At 44.7% G+C, this 18,798-nt stretch overlaps 1 long non-coding RNA gene across 1 annotated transcript in view; it reads left to right on the forward strand.

Moving 5' to 3' along the window:
* The window catches only part of LOC104914705, a 29,936-nt gene extending 22,064 nt beyond the window's left edge, over positions 1 to 7,872 (forward strand). Inside the window, exon 3 of the long non-coding RNA XR_796108.3 lies at positions 6,365 to 7,872. This is a non-coding gene — a long non-coding RNA (uncharacterized LOC104914705). The remainder of the gene's footprint in view (positions 1 to 6,364) is intronic.
* The last annotated feature ends 10,926 nt before the right edge of the window (positions 7,873 to 18,798 follow it).

Here is an 18,798-nt window from a genome sequence, read left to right on the forward strand (position 1 = left end):
GGACACATTTTAAAGGATTTTCTGATATTTGTTTAGCTTGGCTGCTATACTTTGCTGAAGAAAAGGGAGGTTTTACTAAAGCTGGAACAAACAGTAGATCAGAACATTAAATAAAGGGTTAGCAAACCTGCCAGTAATGCTAGGTCAGTTATGCTGATGAGGTCAAAATTTAATTCCACTGTGAAATCGGAAATTTCAAGTACAAGTGTTCACATCAAGTCAAATTATAATATCTACCCAACCTCTGAGCACTCTGAACAATTTCTTTCATTGTCATTCACCTGATTGGTATTTGCAATACTAAAATCTACCCTAGAAAGAGAGACAGAGAGCAGATTTTTTTGTGTGTAGGCAGAAACAGGAACAAGCTGGAAACTGTCCACCCAGACCATGGTGGGGCCTCTCATGGGCTGACAAGCTTTGCGGTACCCATCTAAGCACCACCTCTGATCTTCCCTCCATCCCTGTGCATTCCCTCAGCTCCTCCACTCAATTAAGAGACATCTAAAGGTGCTAGTTCAGTGGGATCAAGAGGAGAAGAGGGTCAGGAATATAAAGAGAATGCACCTAGAGGATGCTGTCTTGCAGAGGGGGCCGGATGGAGTGAGAGGGAGCACAGAGCTCTAAGCTCTCTGCTGTCAGAGTATTCCCCTCTACTGTACACTTGCAAGGCCCCATCTGCACTACTGCATCCAGGCCTGGGGGCCCCCAGCACAAGAAGGATGTGGAGCTGTTGGAGCAGGTTGAGAGGAGGGCCACAAAGATGATCAAAGAACTGGAGCACCTGTCCTGTGAAGAGAAGCTGAGGGGAGCTGGGAGAAGGCTCTGGAGGGACCTCATTACAGTCTTCCAGTAGGGAGTTTATGAGCAGGAAGGAGACCCAACTTTCATAGTCTGACAGCAACAGGACAAGGGGGAATGGCTCTGAACTAAAAGGGGAGATATAGATTAGATGCTGAGCAAAAATTCTTTCCCCAGCAGGCAGTGAGGCGCTGGCACACCTGCCTAGAGAAGCTGTGGTGCCCCATCCCTGGAAGGGCTCCAGGCCACGCTGGATGGGGCCCTGGACAGCCTGAGCTGGTGGGGGGCAGCCCTGCCCATGGCAGGGGTTGGGAGGAGATGATCTTTAAAGTCCCTTCCAGCCCAAACCATTCTGTGATTTTATGATTCTATGATTCTATGATCAAGCATCCACCGGGTGCAAAGCACTAGCCAAACCTCAAATAAAGAGGAAGCAATGTAATGAAGTCATGTGGCTCCTGTTCCAATAACGTACCTCTGCCTGAGGAACTCCTGAGTATTGAATGAAAATTAGGGTGGTCATCTTTTCATTAATCCCATGGCAAAATCAGTGTCAGGAGTGACTCCTCACAAGGGTGAGTAAGAGGCTGGCAGATGTGGCTGTGCTCCTTGCTCAACGTCACGCTGCCCATCCACTGCAAAGCCAGGAATAGATCTAGTGATGCACAACATCCGAATTTGTGACCTGTGAGTAGTAAATACTGTAATTAACAGTGCTCCCAAAATACTCCTGGGGTTGTGAATGCTTCTTCACTCAAGTGATCTCCCATTTGCCTAACTGAGTAAGGGCACAGCAATTGTGCCCCAGAAGATTTTGTGAGGGATATTACATTTATATCCTCAAATTGCACATCTAGTTAAAACCGTCTTATAAGTCACTTTCCTAACTGTTTGAATTATAAACGTAACACCAAGTTAAAATGAAACGAGCAATTAGCATGCATCTCTTATAATCTAAAATTCACCAAATATATCAGCAATGCTATGTAACTAAGCAAACAGGATAGGTACAAAATTAAATAGGATATAGATGCATTGTACAAGGGAGATTCAGAGGTGGAAATGAGTCACATCTCTGTCAACAGCACAGCTACCAGCTCCGTGTGCTGCATAGAAGCAAGGCATTCAGGACAGCAGTGGCTATAGAAAATATTGGGTGCCACAGCTGTCACAGTAGCACTCAATTGCCCTTAAGAACACAAAGTGCCACAAACAAAGCTCAGAAACCACTACTATTTCTGCAAAGCATTGTCAGCTATGAACACATCCAGCCTCAGGACTGTTTTTGTCCTGCTCTCATGACGGATGTTGACTTCGTCCAGTGCTACATTACAACTAGTTGCCTAGGATGCTGCTTGAAGTCCTGGCTGAATTCACCAAGCAAGGGATGCTGTGTATTCCTGCTGCCCTTCTCCAAAGAACAGCAGTGCTGAGAGCCACACAGCAGCAGCCCTGGCTAACTTTCATGGGCTCCTTTCCTCATCCTTGGGCACATGAGGTGTCACACCAGGTGCCAAGGAGATGTCCCTTTCCCTAGGAGGGAGAGTTATTGCCCCCCTCCTTTGTACGTAGTGGAAGAGCTGACTTTGCTCTGTGCTATTTTGCACATTGATTGTTACAGAAATGCATTCAAATATTTGTAAGGTTGATTGAAAATGTTGCTAAATCAAACTGCTCAGATTTAGCCACCAGAAATTAAATCAGATAATAAACAATCAGCATTTCATTCCCACAAAAGAAGGATAATTTTGTAGGATGTTTGGTTTATATTGTCTATGCACCTGCATTTGGAATACCAAAGTGAGGGTTGATAGCAAATTGGGCTGGCAGACAGTTTTTGAACATAATTATTCAAAAGAAACAATCCGGAATCAATTTAATCACAGCACAACTGATTTTTAATTTCCAATGGTACAAAAAAGTGCCATTCACGTTAGGCTTCTCCTTCCTTTGGTTTGTAATCATGATCGTCTGCATTGTAGCCAAGCTAATTAAATAAATGCCAAGTATTTCTCACTATGTAATACAGCAAAAAGGAAAACAAAATTAAAGATGCCTCCTAAACAGCAGAATGAATAAAAGCTCATGGCTTGGCAGACCCCTGGATTGATGTTTACACACAGTCTGGATTTGTTTAGCAGAGGTGGAGTAACATGACCATTACTGACCATTGGGCATTTAGTAGTTGTACATATGGCACGTGAGAAGAGATGTACTGCTTTACAAGACCCCTGCAAAACACCACGCAATGATGAGTGTGTGGGAAAAGCAAAGCAAACTGCCCCATGGCAGCTTGGTCCTGGGAGGGAAGGGCTGACACAATTACAATAATTTCATCTGGGACAGCAAGGCATCCCCAATCTGCTTTTATTCTCTAAGCGATCCTTTTTAACCAATTTTTGGTGTTTGTTCTGAATGTCATTTTTGTAGCTGGAAGCTACTGAGGCACAATGATCTTACAGCCCTGTATCCTCCAGAGACAGAAATCTGAGATGAGACAAAACTGGATACTCGCCTTCTCATTCCGCTTTTGATTTAGGGATGGAGGAATTAGATCCTACCTTCACTCACGGGAGGAACATTAAAACCTTTTTCCTCTCCCAGGCCTGCTGAGCAGCACCAGCAGAGAAAGGCAGATCCCACCAGCTCTACCAGGTCTATTGAAGATTGATAATTCCCATCACAAGGAGGTCACCGGTGCCTCCTCTTCTTGTGTTGGATAAAAGCTGTGCTCAGCTGGGAGGGGACATGCACCAATGCAGTTTGGCCTTCATAACTCCATGCAGAACTAAAAATGAACTATTCTCAGAAATGACAACCAACATAACTCAGCAAGAAGCAAATAAAGATTTAAAAGGGCCTATTCTTTTCCTTTTTCCAATACATTTGGGAAAGTCAGCATCCCCAAACCAGCCTGTAGCATTCCCAGGCAATGCTACAATCCTGGTTAAAAATAAACCTGTTGAAAGACTGTCCTTGTCTTACATTCGCTGCAGGAATTTCCCGTGCCTGCTAAATCCAGAGTATGCTCAGCAGCAGCATATGGGGAAATGCTGGCAGGACTCATCCCTCTTTCCTGAGGTCCTGATCTGCTGGGAAAGGGCTGTGTTGACTCAGCGGGTGGGATGTGGTGCATAAATATGGGTGTCCTGTGCCACCCAAAGTATCCTGTAATACCCAGCCAATTCCCAGCTGCTGCCTTTGTGCAGCAAGACACTGACAGCATGAGGTGACATCTCCCCAGTGTGATCTTGCTAAAGTGAAAACATGAGATGTAATAGAAAGCTTCTAATACAGTAAAAGACTACAGTAACTTGTGGTGAGAGTGGTGCACTTCTCAACCCTCTGGCTGAGAATTTGGGATCTCTCCATTTGTGGTTTATATTTCTTTTCCTGAGACCTAGGAAGACGATAAAAGTTGTCTGGATCTCTCAAATGGGCTCAAGCCCCATTCCAAACAACTGATTGTCTTGAACAACACCTGCACAGGGAAGCGGTGCTAGATGCCCAAACCCAGGAACAGAGATGAATTCCATGTGGACACAGTTGGTGTCTGGATGAAGTTTAGGAACCGTGGGAGACTGCTGGGGAAATTGGTCTCCAGGGAGAAGATGCACATTTAGGAGCAGGGCGTGCTTGCTTTTCCCTTACCCCCCAAAGATTCATCACTTCCTCAGCACTGTGATAACCGGGTCACTCTTTTCATGTTTTCTCCCCATGAAGTGTGTCCTCCCATCATGTAAATTTGTGTCAAGTATGTCCTAGCCTCTTTCCTGCTACCTTCCTTTGGGACTGTTAAGAAAAACACTTAATTATGTCTTTTTTTCCCCATTTACCAGTGGCCAACATACTCACAAATTATGCTTGCCATGTCTTGCATGTAAATTTGAACACTCCTCCAAAAACCTCTTTCTGTGCATATCTGAAAAATTTCTTATTTACCTTAACCTCTTTGCAATATTTCTTTCACCCTACTTTGGCTTTTGTGTGTTTGTGTGCACACATGCATGTCATTCTTGCACTCCGTCCGCTCTACCCTACAGTACCTCCCTCCCTCTTCTGATGTGTTACACTTTGCATAGATTTCATCACATTCTGCACTTGCACACCCAGCCATGGTGCATTGTGTTAACTCCTGCACTATTTATTACTTCATGGTATATGAAATGTGCATGTGGGCTGTGATTTACATGCCACTGCTTTTCATCTACCAGCACATCTCATGTCCTCACTCTCCTTTGCTTTGTGTCATTCGAATTCATCAATAATTGTGGATTTTTCCCCTCAATAGTTGTCATAGGAGTTGACATTTCTGTCTCTGTCTGTTTGGGAAAGACAACTGCCTTGCAAGAGGATTTTATACAACCACAGATGTGCCTCCTTTTTAGGCTGAAGCTCCAAACACCTCCAAAGAGCCCACGGACACCTGGCTTGGCACTGACAAGCTCATGGCATGATGAACCAGGCTGATGTCCAGAGCTCTATGCCATACTGTGGGAGACATCATGATTGGGCTGCCCCATCTAAGGGAGGTGGGATGAGATGATGTGGCTGCTCATCTCTGTGCTCTGCAGACAGGCAGGCTACCTGCAATTTGAATCACTGCCATCCAGTCCTATATACCATTGTCCTAATGTCCCTTATCTCGCTTATTTCTTGGCATTCCTCCGCAGCAATTACTCCTTTCCTCTCCAATCTCCCTTGAAGTATCCTTTACTATTTACCCACATTGATTTTTTGCGTCCCCTTTTATTTATGCCAATTGTGCCTTGAATTATAAAGTGAATGGCAAATTTTAAGACTCTAACATGCTTCTGCTTCCCTCTGTGTGCCTATTTTCATTTCTGCCTCTTTATACTACAGATTGCTCTTCCTTCTGTAAGGCTACTTTACACAGGGAAGCCTTGAAATGGATGTGCACGTATTTTTTTTTAATGTCTATCATTCTAATAAGAGTGTTCCTAAGGCACTAAGACTCACTAATGCTTAATTTTATCAGTGGGTAGATGCGTCCTGTTGTACTCCCTTGGGTTCTCCTCTCCCTTTCCATGGGTTTGGTTAGAAAAAACAGCAACAACAAACAGACGAAAAGAATGCCAATCCCAGCATATGGAAACATCCTCCTTACCCTGTATTTAAAATCTTCATGTTTGACAATGCCATTTTGGGGCAGTACAATAACTGAATTTAAACCTTCCATGGTAATATTTCCACGGTGAAATAATTCCACAGTAAAGTTAAGTGCTCTGAAGGCTTATGGGCTTACTAAAGGTTGATGGATAGTATTTTTGACACAAGCAGTTCTGATGTCATTAGAGTACTTTGCAGAGATCCTACAGAGAGTATATGCTAAGTGTTGGAAATGAGTAAGGAAAGCATCTGAAATTCAATTAATGGACAAACTTTACAGAGAAAGTCACCTTACAGGGAAGCATCCAGGAATTACAGGTCAACCACAGGAGCCAAAGGCATCCCAAATAACTTCTGGAGCTCACAAAAGTAGTTTCAGCCAGCAACTGTGACTTTTTTATACCTCATAAAATAGCCCTTTTTTTTTTTTAAGGTGCAGTCAATGCCCAAACTGTATTAGATCTCAGGAAGCTTCATCCCAAACCGAACAAGAGCAAGCATACCCAAGTCTTGGATACAGTACAGATGGACAGGCCTGTGTGGCACAGGCAAATGCTTTCCTTGGCTGAAATCAGAAAAGCAATGGAAAACGATAGGCTTGAATTACTAGAAAATGTAAATATACTGAAGAAAAAGCTCAGATGTCTATGCCTTTGGCTTGTTTGCTTTAAACATGTTTCTTAATTTCTTCTTTCTCAAGCACACATTTCTTTTCCCTTATTGACAATGGTTCTGCCTTTCCTTTCTTTTCCCTATCTGCCATTGCCAAACATTGCTGCTAACTGGCACCAGAAAAGCAAGAGCAGGGAGGAACAAAGGAGCTACTGTCAAACAAAGCAAGCACAAATAGATGGAGTTTTCCTGTGCTACTTCTAAAAACTACACAAAAAACCTCTTTCTCTTCCAAAAGAAACCATTTTATAATGAATCATTCATTCCACAGGGCTTTTGTTCAGCTGATGAACACGTGTAAGGCGCATTTACATCAGTGCAGGTGCTGTAAGACGAGGGTATATCACAACACACAGAAAACATGTCAGTTCTGGAATGTTGCACAGATTGCAGCATCTACCTTGCTATGAAATTACTTGCAACTGTAGTTTCAACCTTCCCTTTCAGCAACAGATCTTATTCATTGGTCATTATAATGCAGAGCTTTCCATATCAACAAGCATCATTCCAATAGCTTTTATGGCTCTGAACCAACCCCTGATTGTGCCCAGTGTGCGTTGATGACACTAAGAGAGCTCCCTCTCTATCAGCCTGAACATATTCCTCTTGAGAAGAAAAATCACACTGCTTAATAGGCTTTAGGGAAGAGCATGTGCTGTCTCATGTGCTTTTCCAGCAGGTCCCACTGAAACTGGATTAAATCCTGAAGGGTGGTTTCTCAGGAAGCAGCTAGCAAGAAAGTCCTGGCTTTACTGTGAGACATCACAGGTGAGAATGGTCAACAGTGACTGAAGTCCAGGGTCGATCTCTCATCCATGGTTAGGCCCTACCCCCTTGAAAGAGTTTCCTTCCTCTTAAAGCTAGTTTGCTCCACACGCATTAGTAGGGGCTGCACCTTCAAGGGCAGCCACTGTGGGTTCAGGTGCCATAGGCAGCATGGTGATATCATGGAACCATAGAATTGTTTGAGTTGGAAGGGACCCTTAAAGATTGCAACTCTCTGCAATGAACAGGGACATCTACAGCTAGATCAGTGTGCTCAGAGGCCCATCTAGCCTGACGGTGAGTGTCTCCAAGGACAGAGCATTCACCACCTCTTCACCATCCTTGCAATAATCCCAGTACAGAGAGAAAGGCTACAGAAAACCCAGCCAGTAGAATCACAGTATCATAGAAACACAGAATGGCTTTGGCTGTGAAGGACTTTAAAGATCAGCCCACATCATCCCTGCTGTGGGCAGGGCTGCCCCCGACCAGCTCAGGCTGCCCAGGGCCCCATCCAACCTGGCCTTGAGCGCCTCCAGGGATGGGGCACCACAGCTTCTCTGGGCAGCTGTGCCAGCGCCTCACCGCCCTCTGGGGAAAGAATTTCCTTCTAATGCCTAATCTAAATCTCCCTAATTTTAGTTTAAAATTTTCCTTCTTGTCCTATGACTATATGCACTTTTAAGAAGTCCCTCCTCAGCTTTCCTGTAGGCTTTCTTTAGGTACTGGAAGGCTGCAATGAAGTCTCCCTGGAGCATTCTCTAGGCTGAACAAGATCAGTTACCTCAGTCTTTCTTCATAGGAGAGGTGCTCCAGCCTGCACCAGCACCTCTATAATTTGTGCTGAGGGCCCCAGGCCCAGACATGGTACTGCAGGTTGGGTTTCATGAGAGCAGGATACTCAAGAGCAAGTTATTCTCTGTTGTGTTGAAGCAGCCAGGTTGAGCAGGCAGCACTCAGATCTCTGGCTGTTCTATAAACTCAGAACAGCAAGAGGTGCAAGCTGGAGGAAGCAGTCCAGCTTCCTGAGCCTGTTTCTGCACCAAGGCAGGATCACCCAGGCCCACATCACTTACAGTGTTGGCTGATCAAATGTTTCCCAAGGTCTCCTGCAATGAAGAGATGGATCCAGGTGTGGGACCACTAGTGCACGTACCCTCAAGCTGTGAGCACAAGATTCAACTTTCCTCTGAAGGAGGTAAAGGCATCGTCTGCTTCAAGTCTGGTCTCAGCAAGTGCAGAGGCCTTCTTCTTCTGCAGACATTTCTCCCCTGCAGTGTGCCCTCCTCCATGCCTCACTTGCAGCCAGTCTGTAGGACCTAGCTCTATGCTGAGTGCTGGTGGCACAGAAGCCAGGAGCACAACCTCTGCTACCTTTTTTATTCAAAGGAAGGTATTTTTTCTCAAGGCCATGAATGTATTTTGTAGGCACATTCTGTCCCTCTCTCTGTTTTTTCAGCATCCTTTTGAAAACTGGGCAACAGCTCAGAAAGCAGCATGCCATATCACTGCCTTTGCCTCTTGTACCACAGACACAAAACTCACCCCTTTGGTTCTGTCATTTTCTGCTCTGCACCACACACTCTGTCTTATTAGCCGTGCTTGCAATGGTGCTCTGCTGAGAGTTCATCTCGAGCCATTTGCTTTGCAATCATTGGATTTATATCAAGCCTGACCAAACCTCAATCTAATTTGCAACTGTGCTAAAGTACTTTTATATTTACTTTAGTAATGAAATAAAATTTGAGTTCTGTTTTTAGACTGATTTATTTCAGCATCTCTACTGGTACAATATCTCATTTGTGTTTCATAAATTGCTAAGGGCAGGAACAAAATACTAAAACTGTTTTCTGCAAATTACTTCTAAAGAGGACGTTTTTCCCTGTATGCCCGCACACAGAGACATATCTCTTCAGAACACAAAACTGATTTTGGTGCTCAATCTGACATCTATTAACAGTGCCTTATCCTTACAGACATCTTCTGACTACCCAGTCCTCTTATGTGTCTTAGACACACCTAAATATTGTGCTAAATTGAACACTTTCTGGAGATGTTGACAGAAGTTATGATAAACATGCCATTTGTGTGATCAGAATGTGGTCAGCTATTCTGCAGCACGGCAGGAGTGTGAGATGTTCAGGTTAGATATTAGGAACAACTTCTTTTCTGAAAAAGTGGTGAGGCAGTGGCACAGGCTGCCCAGGGAGGTGTTCCTAGTCACCGTTCCTAGAGGTGTTCAAGAACCGTGTGGATGTAGCACTGAGGGACATGGGCAGTGGGCATGGTATGATGGGCTGCTGGTTGGACTAGATGGTCTTAGAGGTCTTCTTCAACCTTAATCATTCTGTGATACTATGTATCTATGATTTTATGTCCCGACAATCCCTGTTCCCAGCCCTGTGCTGGCCAGCACTACTGGGTCTCCTCTCGGTATGGGAAAAGTTCAAGGCAAGGTGTCTCCAAGAAAAGGATGGTGAGGGACATCTCGGTTTCGAAACTCATTTTCCCTTTTGGTCCATCAGCCTCCAGATTTATTAGCCTTCCCAATGAGCTGTAAAGCCCATCTATTTCCCTGTCCCAAGCTGAGGCTATTGCTGAGGGTGTGAGTCAAGGAGGAGTTATTTATGGATGGTCCTTTGTCTAACTTTATGCTGTTATTTTTAATTTATGTGGTAGGCGCCCAGTGTACTGCTAAGATGCCTAGAGATGCATTTTAAAAATTTGAATACATAAATAAATAAAATACTCTGTACTCAACCAGACCTAAATTATGCACTACAGGGAGAGAAGCAATTCAATAGGCATTAGAGAAAGGACCAAAGGAGCATGGCAGATCGATGCTATTTGCAGACCCAAGAATCCTTACCCTTGAGCAAGCAATGCAGAGGCACTATGGCTGGCAGGCCAAATTTTAGGTGGTGCTGCAGCCCCCTGATTGACCTTGCATTTGAGGGCTGGGTACACATAGATAACAACCCTGAACACATCAAAGAACAGAGCTCTTCTTGAAAAAAGCTGAATTGGGCTGATGTGCAACAGCAGCAGCATGTGCTGAATCTGGGCACTTTAAAGCAAGAGGCATGTTTGGATGGGGCTTTAGGGAGCCAGGATTTCACCCATTGGATTAAGCAGTTGGGTAAGTCAGGTCCAACCACTGGATGAATTTAGTGCACCCAGCACTTAAAGGACAGATGTTTAAAGAATCAAAAGAAATAAAGCAAATAAACAAGAGCTGACCTAACAACAGGATGACTCTGATGCATGATGCAAATCCCACGGTGTGCAATAAATATGGCATACAGCTATAAATGTACATAATTACAGGTAGCATATCATTTGTGATGTGATGCAATAAGCAGCATATCACAAATGTAACAAGAGCTAAGCTGGTGTGTAATGGGGGAATCTATAAACATATATAATTATACATAATAGTGCTAAACTATGCTTATAATATACTGTACTTATTGGATATGTAATCCCAGATAGCACAGTGTTGTGTTATGATATGCTTGACTAAACTATATAACTAGGGCATAATAAATATGTCCATTTTATACCTCTTCATGGCTGCATGGTTTTAACTCAAATTTCAGGGAGCCTGGGCAGATGTGAGCACCTCTGTGCTGCCTTTGCTGTGACGCAGCACTGCCCAACCACAGGGGCTCAGGGCTGTGCTAGGGACCAAGCAAACCCCACAGCACTGAAAACATCTAAACAGTGAAAACACCAGTGGATAAGCTTCTCACCTGGGGTTCCCTCAGGCAGGGAACCACAGATTTTATTAGCTGAGTTGTCAATTCAGCAAGCCAATTTGGTTCACTTTACCAGTTTGGTAAGCATGGTGTGGAATTTGGTGAGCACAGGCTCTCACTGCGGCAGTTGTCACTGTGTGGATACTGCAGTCAGGATCAGGGATATAAAAGGCAGCAGCATAGCTGGCTTGCCTGGGCTGTGCTGGAGGCCTGGTCTCAGCAAGCAAAAGCAGTTTCTCTCTTTCAAAATGCATTCTTCCTCTGGGTTGTCTGCATGCACTTTGCCTTCTGGCTTTTGAAAGCCGGGTTGGATGGGGCCCTGGGGAGCCTGAGCTGGTGGGAGGCAGCCTTCCCCATGGCAGGGATTGGGGTGGCATGGGCCTTGAGGTCCCCTCCAACCCAAACTGTTCTGTGATTCTATGATTCTAACTAACCAAGGGTTGGGCACCCCTCTGTGGGCAGGTGAGTTTGCCGTCCGTGATCACTTCTGAGGAGTCCTTCCCAAAACATGCCAAACTGCAGCAGAGCCAGCCCATGAGCAAAGGAGATGCTGCACACATCCTCTGACCCACATGCTGACCCTGGGAATCAGCATCTACCATGGGAAAAGTGCTGCTTCCTGTTTTCTGATTCCTAGTGATGGGCAATACCAACTTGAGCAAGGGATATTTGCCAGGTGTGTGGTCAGAAAAACTTGGAAGAGACGCATGGAAGCTTTGACTGATGGCACTGATCTTGTTTGCTGATGTGAAGCAATGACCATATTCTGTCTAAAAGAGGATGTCAAAATGCGTTGCACAACTCAGAAGTTTTATACCCTTTGTTTTGAAAGAAGTCATTAGGAACCAGATGGCTTAGGGATTTGGTAACAGAATATGAAAGCTTTCATCTCTTCATCGACCATTCGTATATGACCTATTGTATTAGTCACAGAAAATCATCAGATTACTTGCTGCTGTCTTATGCAAAATGGGATCGCCATCCTCTCCTGCAGCCTGGCTCCAGCTGAATAGATTTTCCAGTTGAAATGGTAGGATTTTGTTTCAGCAATTTGACTTTCAGTTCATCAGCTTTTCCAGTACCAGTCCTCTTGGACTGTGAGCTGAGGTCCTGCTGAAGTGAAGCTGAGACATACTGCCTGTGGCATGGGGTAGGGACAATTCCACACGTGTCCTCAGGTGCGCATGCTTCATGAATGAAAGTAACTTATGCAAGATGCTTGGCTAATGCTCCTCAAAGAGCAGAGCATGTAGGAACGGGCCTGTGCCTTTATCATGACAGCTTCTCAGAAAAACATGAGTGGAAACTGTAGAAGTGATGAAATTGGTGAACAAATATGTGTTTTGGCAGGTTAGTTTACCGGAAAGATCTCGAATGAATTGTGAGAGCAGTGAGAGAAGTGATGCTGCAGTGCATGGTGCAGCAAGTGTGGGAGTCACTGTTCTGCTGCAGCAGGCTGCCACACTTCTGCTGATCCATGATGACAGCCTGCAAGGAAAGCCCTATGTTGTGGTAATTGCATGAGAATCAGAGGTAATCTCAAGGCCAAAGCAATTTAATCACCTGTTGCACCCAGTGGAGGTGTTGTGAGACTTTTTATCTCCCCTGTGCCAGCAAGAGTGCAAGGGAGGGGAACCATAAGAGAACACCCATGGCTGTGTCCATGATCCACACAGTGCTAAAAACAAAAAGCAAAACTGAACACGTGCTGTGAAGGAAATTGCATTAACATAGCTAATAGGGGCTCGTAAAGAAATCACTGTAAATGTTTTTTGGAAACACAGGAAAAGAGGAGTGACATGGGACAGAAAAGCAGATAGAAGCGGATCTTCAATCAGGCTTCTCCCTCAACAAAGCCCTGCTGTGGGAGTGCTGGCTCTCAGTGTGGGCAGCTGAAGTAACCAGCTTCTGGAGAATACATGCATTCTTCCGACCTGGAGGATGGGACCAGCTTTAGCATAGTCCTTCAATGTGTGGTGACAGACAGCACCTCACACAGGAGCACTGTATATCTAACCTGCTAGACACAAATGACAGCAAACTTGTGAAACTCCTTTGCAAAAGTGCTGGACAGTCCCATCCAGGGCTGCGTGACAAGCCTGGACATGAAAGTCTCCATGCCCAGCTCTCTGCCCACCACCACACTTCCTTCAGAAGTTCCACCTGAAATAGATGGAAAGGGCAAACAGCACCTTTTGGCAGCTTGGAGATGCACCGAGAACAAGCAGCTGAGAATTGCAAGGCACGAAGAGAGAGCTGAGGATTGTGGCACATTAAGAAGATTGGAGGGGCTACATTCGTCTTTTGATTTACAACAGAGCACAGGGAACACTTGGGCTGTGCAGCTGTAGCATCGCAGGGAATAGACCACCTCTCACATACAGATACCAAAATATACTGCAAAGCAGAAAAAGGCTGACATGTTTTTAATGGAGATAAAATTTGCTGTCCTACTCCCCTTCCTGTAAGTCTCAGTAATGTAATGTAAAAAGGAAAAAGAAGGGGTATGATCTCATGCTTGGTACTTTGTCTAAAGTGAGATGCTGATCACAGTCCAGCTCTCTGGGGGGAAATCTGGGCTCAGCGAGCATCTGCATATTCCTTTTAGAGGAAGCCATGTACCGAGGGTCCAGGCCGTCCACAGGCAGCCACTGGGGTTTTGCATCTGATTTCATGGGCAGCAGAGATGGAGGGGCAAGGACTGGGATATTTCTCATTGGTAGGGTAGTTCTTCCCAGGTGGGAGAGGAGATTAGGGGAGATTTAGTGTATATAAGGAAGAAGCTTTTTAACGATAAGTATTGTGAGGCACTGGAACAAATTGTCCAGAGAGGTGGTAGATGCCCCAATCCTGGAGGGGACTGACACTCGAGATAAGTCTGGGCAGGGCTCTGAGCAAACTGATGTAGCTGCAGGTGTCCCTGTTCATTGCAGGGGTTGGACTAGGTGACCTTTAAGTGTCCCTTCCAACTCAAACAATTCTATGAATCTATGATTTAGTCTGGCTGCATGGCTACATGCCACCGAGGGTAAAATAGCTCCATGACCGTGGAGGCAATGTGTTCAAATTTCTCTTAAAATAAAAATAATAAAAAAGAGAGAGAGACAAATAAAAGCAATAGAGAAGCAATTATCAGGAATGTCAGTATCAGAACAGCTGAAAATACATTTAAAGCCACCCTCAAAGACTTGGTTCTCTTAGGAGCAGCGGGCACCTCGAAAAGTTCTGCTTCCAAAGCACAGTTCTATGTTACTGTTTTGCCCTTTATGTCTTATTTTTTGCTTTTCATCCCAAGGCCACGGAGGGCAGGTGGGGAGCCAGTGGCTGTGGGGCAGTGAGGCCAAGGTGTCCCAGCACCACAAGGAATGCCAGACCATCCAGCTGGGTTGGCCACCAGCTCCCACCACGCCTGCCTCAGTGCCAGCAGTGACATCGCTGGCATTTCTGTCCCTCTCCCATCTGGGCGCGTAGCTGCGTATTCATCATCCTTAGGTTTTCTTTACTTTAATCTCCTCCATTTGCATATACACGCGTCCAAATGATAACAATTACCATAAAACAGTCGTGCTGTCGCCCCACCAATAAAAACTGCTTTGTTAATCAGGCAACTTTCCACGGCACCATGCCTGAAAGACCTCATTTTAAACTGGCAGTCTGAACAGGGCAGCAGATAAATTAGCCTATATATGATTGTATGCCGAAGTACATTGATTTAAGATTTCTCCCATTTAGCCTGACAACTTGTCTAAATAGGCTCCTGCCTGAGGAAGACAGCTTGCAGGCATGGTGCAAGTGGCAGGGCATTGCAAATATAATATGGTGCTGCGCAGAGCAAGTCAGCAAAAACGTCGGGAAGGGACTCGCTGGGTCACACGGAGTGAAAAAGAGGGTTAAAGGCGAACAGAAGCAGGAACTCTGAACAGCGCGGCTCTCAGACTTCATCCCGATTTTCTTCTTCCATTTCTAATTGCTAAGTCACTACAGGGAAAAAGCAATTACCAATCTGCTATCATTCACCATGTCATCTTCAGGTCCTCATTAGCAGCTCCATCAACAGCCTTAGCATTTAGCTTCCACCCTGCAGTTCTGAACATCCTAATCATGTTGTGAAGGTCTGGGGTGCCTGAGGAATGGGGAGCAGAGCCCACATCTGCCTCTGCAGCTGGAAAATAGGTGGCACTTCGGGATGGACCACTAAAAGGGAGGGACTGACAGGGATCTGGACACCCCTGGTGCTGTGGGCTCCCACATGGGTCAACAACAGGAGCACTTGTAAAGGAGTCACCAGCAAGACTGTGAGCATAAGCCTCACAAGGGCAGGGAGCAGCCACTGCAGGTGACCGGATGCATGGCACAGGCTCTCAACACCTGCATCCTGTCAATGCTGGTGATTGCAGCATCGGCACCTGGGGAGGGTGGGGAACTGGGAATGTCACCCTGATACACTAATTAGCATTTATTTGATCATCCCCCACTGTAGGTCCTTACTAAAGCTTTTCAGACATGAGGCAATTTTTTCTAGCAGAGCAATACATTCAGGAGCGATGTAGTTTTAGACTGCACATTTCAGCAAATAAATGGTCTAGCAAAAAAAAAAAAAAAGCAAGAGAGAAAATAAGAGTGTACCCTGAGACTCCAAAATGCACCACTCCACAAGCTCTCCTTGCACTGAGAATTGGGATCCTCTTTGTCCACTGACTCTTGCAGATGTAACACATCCTTTCACACCACCCTGACCCAAAGAGGGGTTAGTTTACAATGACTGTCACAGGATGTGCCTCTTTCCAGGCCATTTTTTTGCTGGAATCTGACTTTTAACTTTGCATGAACTCCTGAGTCAAACCTTTACCTGCAACATCTTGATTTTTTACTTTGTCCCTTCTGTCAGGAGGCTGTCCTCCTCCTTCCATGATTTACCTCCTGTTCCTGACAAGCTTTCATTCTTTGTCAAGCACTAACTGTAAACCTTTCTTTCATCTCTCCCAGAAGGTCTCAACCCAAACCCCACTCATAGTGCGATCTTATCACAGACCGTGCTCCTACAACCATACAGGCATTTCTGCAGCTTGAGATCACTCGCCAGCCCCTTCCACTTTGCCTGCACATGCAGAGAGATGTATGTACATCTCCTTTATTTCCTGTTGACATAGCATGCATCACGCCCGGGTTTCTGCTGTGCAGTTTCACAGCTAATCTGAGCTAACTGCGAACAATTAGGAATGAGCTGCTTGCGGCCAGGAGCAGAGGAGCTCTTTTTTCTGGCACCAATTGTCATTGCTCGGCTGCAGTTAAGCCTGCTTCACATTTGCCTGGCTTACAGAATCACAGAATAATTAAGGTTGGAAAAGACTGCTAAGATCACCTAGTCCAACCTCAATCCATCCCCACCATGCCCACTGCCCATGTCCCTCAGTGCCACATCCACACGGTTCTCAAACACCTCCAGGGACAGTGACTGCACCACTTCTCTGGGCAGCCTGTGCCACTGCCTCACCGCTTTTTTGGAGAAATCATTTTTCTTAATATCCAACCTGAACCTGCTAGGAGTTTGCAGCTTTGTCCTTCCTCTTTTTGTTCAGTACGAGATGGTGTGGGCGCCATGGGCTGGAGAGTTGGAGATTCCTCACTGCACATTCAGTATCCGCCATATAGCACACAGACAGCAGCTCTTCCCTTTAGTGCACTGAAATGAAGTTTGATATTACTCTCTGTTCTTTGTTAGAAGCAGGTTTAAATTACATTAGAGGCTTCGAGATCTGCAGTACACGTCATCCCCCTCATCACACAGAGCAGGGAGAATAAACACTGCCAAGTTTGCTGCCTAATGACTCACGCAAAGGGAAGATTTCATGGGAGGGGAGGTCGGCTCCTGGTCAGTGCCCACACAAGGGTTGGACACTGCATGACCCAGGCAGACAGCTCAGCAAAGTTTTTTCTTTGTGGAAAATGTCCTTAAAATAGTGAGGAAAAGAAGTGGGAGATAGAAAGCCAAATTCCAAGGACATCATTCAGTATTCAGGTAGTTGCATCTTCAAGTTTCATCACATATGTAGGGGATTAAATGCACATTAATCACTGACAAGTCTCAGGATAAATATTCAGTTACATGAAAATTTTCTCCAGATGTACATTACAAGGTAAATACCTACAGGATGTTAAGGAATGGTCAATATCAGGAACAGTTACCAAACAGAACATTTACAGGGACTGAATAAAAGCTAAAGTCCAACTTTACAACAGAATCTTTGCTGTTAGGCATGTAATTCCTGTGAATAGCTCCCTGGCTTCAGCGGATTTAGATCCTACCTAAACAGTACCCAGGTTTCTGCTCACCTCCCATGGAGGAGCAGCTTCATCTTGGCTGTATGAGGATGCTATCTTAATATTTAGCAAAAGTATGGTTTTGTTTTTGCCAGGAATTTTTCCTTCACAATATAAGCATTTACTTACAGTGGGAATCCTTGGTAACACTTCTAGCCCCTTCCCAAAAATATCATACCTCACACTTTCAATGGCAATAAAGTGGCTTTTGTGCCTAATCTTATGGCCATCATTAATTTTGCCAGTATTTCTCAGAACTCCAAGCATCCAGTTTCCCTAGCCACGTTCATTATTCTAGAAAAAAGGGAATATTTTACATGTAGATAACATATTTCAGTCTCCTTGCCAAACTACTTGGGATAGTATCCTTTATATAATGGTTTACTATTTATAATATTGAACGTATTTGGCCTATCTCAGGAATGCTATGTTTTTATATCAGAATTCAGCAGCACACTAAAAACACTGAAAAGAAATCCAAAAGTAAGAAAAAGAAGTAAGTTCTCTACCAGGTGTTGTTTTCAGTGGTTCGGTCTTGCATTTAGAAAATGGCATTTTTAGCAAGGAGAGAAGTTTGAAATTGGCCAAACTTAGCCCCAGGTTTTTAGCTATCTTAATTTTTTTCTTTAAAATAAGACAAACATCCTTCTTAAATCAATCCTGTAGGATTCAGAGCATTTTAAAATTCTTAATAGATCAGACAAACTTGAAAACAGAACATAACCAATTTGCAAGAACCCCAGTGGAAAGAAAAAGCCCTCCTCTTACGTTTCAGTTAAGCTGTGCTTATTATTAAACCAGGCTCAACACTGAGTAGCTCAGTCACAGTTTGGGAATTCATGGGACTATTTCATCCTGTATTATCAATTACCAGATACTGATTTCTCCTATGACCCCCACAAGCATGTTTTCTCTCCTCTTCTCCCACAGTCAAACCCACAGCTGTTTTCTACATTGTAAAACTGTTTTGTGCTCAAGCCACTCTTTTCCCCTTTTCCTGCTGACTCAGACACCTCTTGGAGCTGAGTACATCTCTTTCAAGGCTCCCCATCAGCATCCCAGGACCACTTCTGTTGGCAATGGCTCAGCTCCATCCTCTCCTCCTATGAGAATCTGAGAGCTGGTAACTCAGCATCCTCAGCACAGGGATGGTCATCTGAGTGAATACCGGATCATGTGGTCCTAAGAGTTGCCTTCATTTCATAGCATGATTGCACACACTTAGTCTAAAGTACCAGCTCTTCCATTTTACAGAAGTGTTTTAAAACTGCACCGTGCAAGGGAAGACCAAATTGAAATTGCTTGTATCAAAACATGTGCAATGCATCAGTAAGTGCAGCATGTTCCAGGA

The sequence above is a fragment of the Meleagris gallopavo genome, chromosome 1 (genome assembly GCF_000146605.3).
Source record: "Meleagris gallopavo isolate NT-WF06-2002-E0010 breed Aviagen turkey brand Nicholas breeding stock chromosome 1, Turkey_5.1, whole genome shotgun sequence".
In the NCBI taxonomy this organism is placed as follows: Eukaryota; Metazoa; Chordata; class Aves; order Galliformes; family Phasianidae; genus Meleagris; species Meleagris gallopavo.